The sequence below is a fragment of the Arachis ipaensis genome, chromosome B08 (genome assembly GCF_000816755.2).
Source record: "Arachis ipaensis cultivar K30076 chromosome B08, Araip1.1, whole genome shotgun sequence".
NCBI lineage: Eukaryota > Viridiplantae > Streptophyta > Magnoliopsida > Fabales > Fabaceae > Arachis > Arachis ipaensis.
In genome coordinates, this window is record NC_029792.2 from 24,865,181 (window position 1) to 24,871,351 (window position 6,171).

At 36.2% G+C, this 6,171-nt stretch overlaps 1 long non-coding RNA gene across 3 annotated transcripts; it reads left to right on the plus strand.

Moving 5' to 3' along the window:
- On the plus strand, window positions 1,487–4,737 carry LOC110265827. 3 transcript variants are annotated; one of them, XR_002352221.1, is made up of 3 exons: window positions 1,491–2,136; window positions 2,242–3,243; window positions 4,708–4,737. It is a non-coding gene; the product is annotated as an uncharacterized LOC110265827 (long non-coding RNA). The 3 variants fall into 3 exon arrangements; XR_002352220.1 differs by lacking the exon at window positions 4,708–4,737 and adding an exon at window positions 3,444–4,688; XR_002352219.1 differs by lacking the exon at window positions 4,708–4,737 and having other exon boundaries at window positions 1,487–2,136; window positions 2,242–4,688.

Sequence of the window (6,171 nt, forward strand, 5' to 3'; positions counted from 1 at the left end):
TTATGGACATTTGTATTTTATTTTTATAGACGGGTTGGATGTCAATAATAATATTATTTTAAATTTTATTTTTTATTTTTTAAGGTTTAGATGGAAAAAAATCAGACCATTATTACAAAAGAAATCAAATTGAGTAAATGATTGAAGTAGTTACCATGTGAGAGATTAAAATAGTTATCATGTGCCAAACGCTCTCAGAGAGGCAGAAAAAAAATAGTTACATAAAATAAAATATTCCAATTATTATAACATATTATGTAGCCGGCATACCAACGCCGCCGAGAGCATGAAAGAAGTAATCTTAATCACACACTAACATTTATGTCTTTGATTCGAATCTACATGCTAATTTTTAATAGATCGACAAGCGACAATTAATATTAATTATAACCCCACACCAAATAATACTATAAGAAACTATAAAATAAAACAAAAGCCGATAAAGTGGTTGGAGAAAGAACAGTGTTGAGACTTGAGAGACAATGCAATCCACCATGACCACTACCCTTCCCAGTTACCAGTTTATGGTTTAAATACTTCCTATTTTATTTCCATGAAAAAAAAAAAACTGCCAAAAAAGCATATGAATTAGTTTTAAATCCAACTTCTGCATACCCCATTATCTTCTCTATCACATTAAAATTAAGGTACAATATATGTTTTAAATTTTCTAAACCAAATAAAAAATTACAAATAATAAGATAAAAATCACAAAATTTATATGACAATAACTGATTTAATTCAAAAATTTTGAATATTATTTAGATAAATAATAATGTTTTTATATGGAAATTGGAAAGTGAGTGAGAGTAAGATGTTTGTTTGGATTTTGGCAGCATTATTGTGAGAATGGAAAACACTAAAACAGTGTTGGGGTGTCAGATTTGTTACTCTTAGGACCCACGTGCCTCATAATAGTAGAAAAATAGTAGAAAAATAATCATTTTTACTCATAAATTTTAAGAATGCTGACAAAAATATCCATAGAAAAAAGAAACTAATATTGTACTCATTAAAGATGAGTTCAATACGACAAAAGTATTCAAATCATAAATTTTTATTGATTTTTTTAATAAAATTCCCAAATTACTCAGCATTTATCTTCAACCTCATCCTCTCTTCTTCCTTAAATCTCAAATACCTCCATTGCCACCACCTTAACCATCTTTTCTATTCTCTGCTACTCCACCAACCACCACTGTTGCCATCTTTCCACGTCGACGATGACGAAGACAACGACAAGACCTTTAGACAATTCGCCCGTTCCCACGCAGTGCTACCACCTCTGACAGCACCCACCCAAACCCCGTGGCGGCCCTAGCCACTACTAGAAAACTAGTTATTACAGACGGATATTTCCGATGGATTTTATCCCACGGAAATACAGAGAAAATTTCAGAGGGATTTTTTGTCGGAAAACCAAAAAAATGGATTAGCATAAATTACAGACAGAAAAAAAAATCCGTCGATAATTCTGTCGGAAAAATTAATTTTTTTTCCTGTGGGAAATAGTTACAGACGGAAAATCTGTGTGTAATTTAAATTTTTCGTCAGTAAATATTGAGATAACCCTAATCTTATCTCTATCCACTCGATCCATTTACACTCTACCCATATCAAATGAGCTTGTTCCTCTCTCCGTCACCGAGTTGCTTCTTCTCTCCATCACACCAGCTTCGTCCGCCGCTGTTGCCGTCGCTGACGTCACAGATCTCTCTCCGTCGTACCTTGCGTCGCACGGGCTCCCTCCGCCGCCGCATCCAACCCTAACCCCAAAGCTTCGTCGCGCTTCCAACCCTAATTCCAGAACTTCGTCGCGCTTCCAACCCCTGCTTCGCCGCTCCCTCCATCGACGCTCCCTCCGTCTCAAAGCCTCCGTCGTGCTCACTCTCTCGTAAGCCTTCAAACGTCACTCCTTCCTCCATGGCTGAAACCCGTAACGCTCTGTTTTTCCTCCTGCGTCGCCGATCTCTGTCTCCTTCTGCGTGTGGCTGTGCTGAAGCTCCATGGGAAGGATATAAAACGGATTCCATGGGTGAAGCTTAACCACAGCTACAGAAGTACCGCGAGACTCGATTGAAGCAGTACAAGAACGTAACTACGAGAACCTCTCGTTCTCGTGAGGATCTCGACAAGGTGAACACCTCAGCTGCTTCACGCTTTCACTTCTGATTCAGATGAAATTATGAATACTAATTCTAATTTGTTTTTAAACTCCCTGTTTATTTATTTATTTGGCAGGAGTGTTTGGAAGTGCAGAAGGAGAAGGCCTTCTGTATTGGCACCACTTGGGGCAATGATCACCACATGTTTGATACAATGACTGTGATGTCTTTTACCTTCATTTTTATCCCTTTGTTCTACGATACATTACATTACAAGAATGTGTTTTGTTTTATCCCTTTAGTTTTTCTATAAATTACTTATCTTCATATTCAGTGATGTGCAGATTCTCCTTACATGAAAAGGGTACTTTGTACTGTTCAATTTGTGTGTTTGTTCTATAACTTGAAAGCTTATGGTTGCTTCTTAATGACGGTGTTTCTGTTTATTTGGTTGTTTGACTTGTATTAGTTTCAGATTAGTTTTCCTTTTGCTGATATATATGTCTGCCACTAACCTCTCTTTTTAATTTAGATCTACAATTGCAGTTGTCCTGAGGTGAGCAGAAAGTATCAGTTTTCGGCATATTTAGAAATGTTTTGTTATTGGAGGAACTCAAGTGAAGTTTGGAAGTTTAGAAGATCAGGGGTATAATTGTGCTCAATCTACCTGTTACATAGAGCTCGTGAACTGTGTGAAGAATATTTTCATTCTTTTTCATTTAGTTTAGAAATGCAACTCATGATTAAGTTTTATTAGTTGCTTCAAGTTTCATGTTTTAGGCCTCTTATATATATGCTTCTGATGATGGTTTTGCAATTAAAATTTTATGGATTGGTACAATCTTCAGATTCACTTCGATGTATCAACTGTATATACATGCTTTAAGTTCACTTTAGCCCTTTATGGGGAAAAAGTGTAGCAGCATATTTTTGCTTGTCATTTGCTGTTTTTTATTTTATTTTTTGGTGTTGGAAAATCTTGTAAGATATGTGCCTTGTTTCATAACCATGACGAATATTCTTGCCCAATGATGAAGCTGAAGCATGGAGGGTCTGCGGCAAATATGGTGTCAACAGCATCGCTCTCTTTCTCAGCTTCTTTTCCTCCGAGCAATTTCTTCCAAGATTTTTGTCAAAGGTACATAGCTACACACAGCCTTTTCGTTTTCCTGGGACTCTCCCTCTCTTGTGTAATATCATTATTACTATTTGCAAACTGGAGTACCAAAAATTTAGTTCGATTTTTTCAATAGTCTGCTAATTTGAGCTGTTTTCTTGATTTATCTTAAAGTTCTGTTCAAGGAATTGCTTTTACTATGGAGATTTGAATAACTGCAGAGCACGGCTGGTTATTCCTGCTATTGGTTTTAGCATTGGATTCAAATGAATTGATTCAACAATGGGGGTTTATACTTAATCAAATCTGTTTTGCACATCATTGCTATAAACGATGATTTCAGAAATAGAAGTGAAACAAATGGTCCTAGAGCAATTAGAAAAAGGAAATAATAGCATATTACAATGCAACTAAGTAGTTGCAGCCGCCAGCCACCAGCCGCCTGAGTAGGAATCAAGAAATAACTTACATTACTTTAGATTGTGGTATATGGAAAAAGGTTTAGTTTGAGTACAATTGAGATATAATAATTTATATTGTCTTCTTTTATTTGTTAAATTTTTTGGGAGAAGTAGTGATACACTGCTAGCCAATAATAATAAACCTCTTCTCAGTTGTGTTTGTTGTGACACTACTGCAAAGGAATTGAATAAACAGACATGCAAGAGGTTATATGCAGAATCATGTTATGGATTTGGCTCACCAAGCTCTTGATGCCTGATTCTATTTCCATTGCTTATTTCATCAAACAGTTCATAACATCCATTTTCAATTATTACTTCCTTTTCCAAAAACAATAAGAAAACAAAAATAAGCTAAATTTTTTCATGAGGTATTAAATTTGGATCCTGCATTACACATTTGATTTATATGAGTGTTTTATATTCTTCCATTTCTAGAAAAAATACAAGATTATTTATTAAAGGAGCATATAAAAACAATGACTATGATGCTTCTCCAAGATTATTTATGGTTGTTCCATTTATCTCAGTTACCTTTGAGAATATGTAGTGGTTGTTGAAGTACATAACAACTAGCATAAGGTTAATTTATTATGATATGTGTAACTGGTTTAACTCATCCGCATTGATTAAAAAGGAAGTGATAATCAGCAGCCTAAGGACTAGAACATTTTGGCCTTATGGTATGTAGAGTAAACTGGTTGATAATGCTCACTGTTAAATAACTAGAACATTTTGGCCTTATGGTATGCCTTGCATTAGATTAAATTTCTACATTCCTGTTTATTAGTTATTTTAATGAGATAGGACATCTTTACTATTAGACTTATACAATTAAGTTGACTTTTGATGGGTTTGAAAGAGATTATATATCCAACTTTACTGTTTGCCTGGTTTTCAGTTTCAAGTGGTGTGACTGAATTTCTAATGCACATATGTGATATCATGTTCTTGAGACTACACTTCAGGCTCTCATGTTCTTGCTTTTCTTCTTGTGTTGATGTTGAAAATGCAATTCTCGCAGTGGATAGAGCAAGCTTCTGAACAAAACAAGTTTATTTTGTAATTAGAAAAAGTAAAAAAAAAAATTCTATTTTACCTTACAGACGGATTTTCTGTCTGTAATCATGATTTTCCAAAGTTTAAATTACAGACAGAAAATCTGTCGAAAAATCCGTCTGTAATTACAGACGGAAAATCCGTCTGAAAATCTGTCTGTAATTACAGACAGAAAATCTGTTTGAAAATTCACCTGTAATTACAGACGAAAAATCCGTCTAAAAATCTGTCTGTAATTACAGACAGAAAATCCGTCTGAAAATTCGTCTGTAATTACAGACGAAAAATCCGTCTGTAAGTTTGTCGCCTTCAGGAAATGGAGGGAGAATTTACAGAGGAAAAATCCATCGGTAACTAGTAAAAATCCGTCGGTAATTTTCTGACGGAAAAAAATCCATCGGTAAATAATTTCCGACGGGGCTTTTACAGAGGGACAAAATCCGTCGGTAATTTCGTCGGTAACCAAAAATCCGTCTGTAATAAAGACTAAATATGTCTGTAAATCTGTCTGTATTTATCCATTTTCTAGTTGTGAGCGCCGCCTCAAGCCCATGCACAGATCACCTCTACCTTGGCATAATGGCAAGTTCAGAGTTCAGAGCCATCGGATTCAAGCTCCAACAACACCGTCGCACATAGATGCCGTAATGCCTTTCCGGCCAAGACCCCCGTCCAGTGCCGCCACAAGATGGAGAAGCTCTGGAAGCGATACTGAATCGAGATCCAGTGCGCAATGTCCTAAGGCCTTCTTGTGGTGCGATTCAATTCCTCCTAGGTCAACTTCAAGCTCATGGACTTCATGGAGAAAGGTCCTATGTTTACAATAGTACAAATTACAAATTTGTTATACGATTTTAGTATCATTGTAAAATGTAAACAGAGTATTCATGGTAAGAAATTGGTGCACGAAATTGTGATCATCAATGGCGCCAACAACTTGGTACACACAATTGTAATCTCAACTCTTTGTCACAACTCCACACAACTAACCAGCAAGGGCACTGGGTCGTCCAAGTAATAAACCTTACGTGAGTAAGGGTCGATCCCACGGAGATTGTCGGCTTGAAGCAAGCTATGGTCATCTTGTAAATCTCAGTTAGGCGGATTCAAATGGTTATGGAGAATTGATAATTAAAAGATGAATAAAATATAAAATAGGATAGAGATACTTATGTAATTCATTGGTGAGAATTTCAGATAAGCGTATGAAGATGCTTTGTTCCTTCTGAATCTCTGCTTTCCTATTGCCTTCTTCCAATCATTCATACTCCTTTTCATGGCAAGCTTATGTTGGGTTTCACCGTTGTCAATGGCTACCTCCCGTCCTCTCAGTGAAAATGGTCCAAATGCGCTGTCACCACACGGCTAATCAGCTGTTGGTTCTCGATCATGTTGGAATAGGATCCATTGATCCTTTTGCATCTGTCAC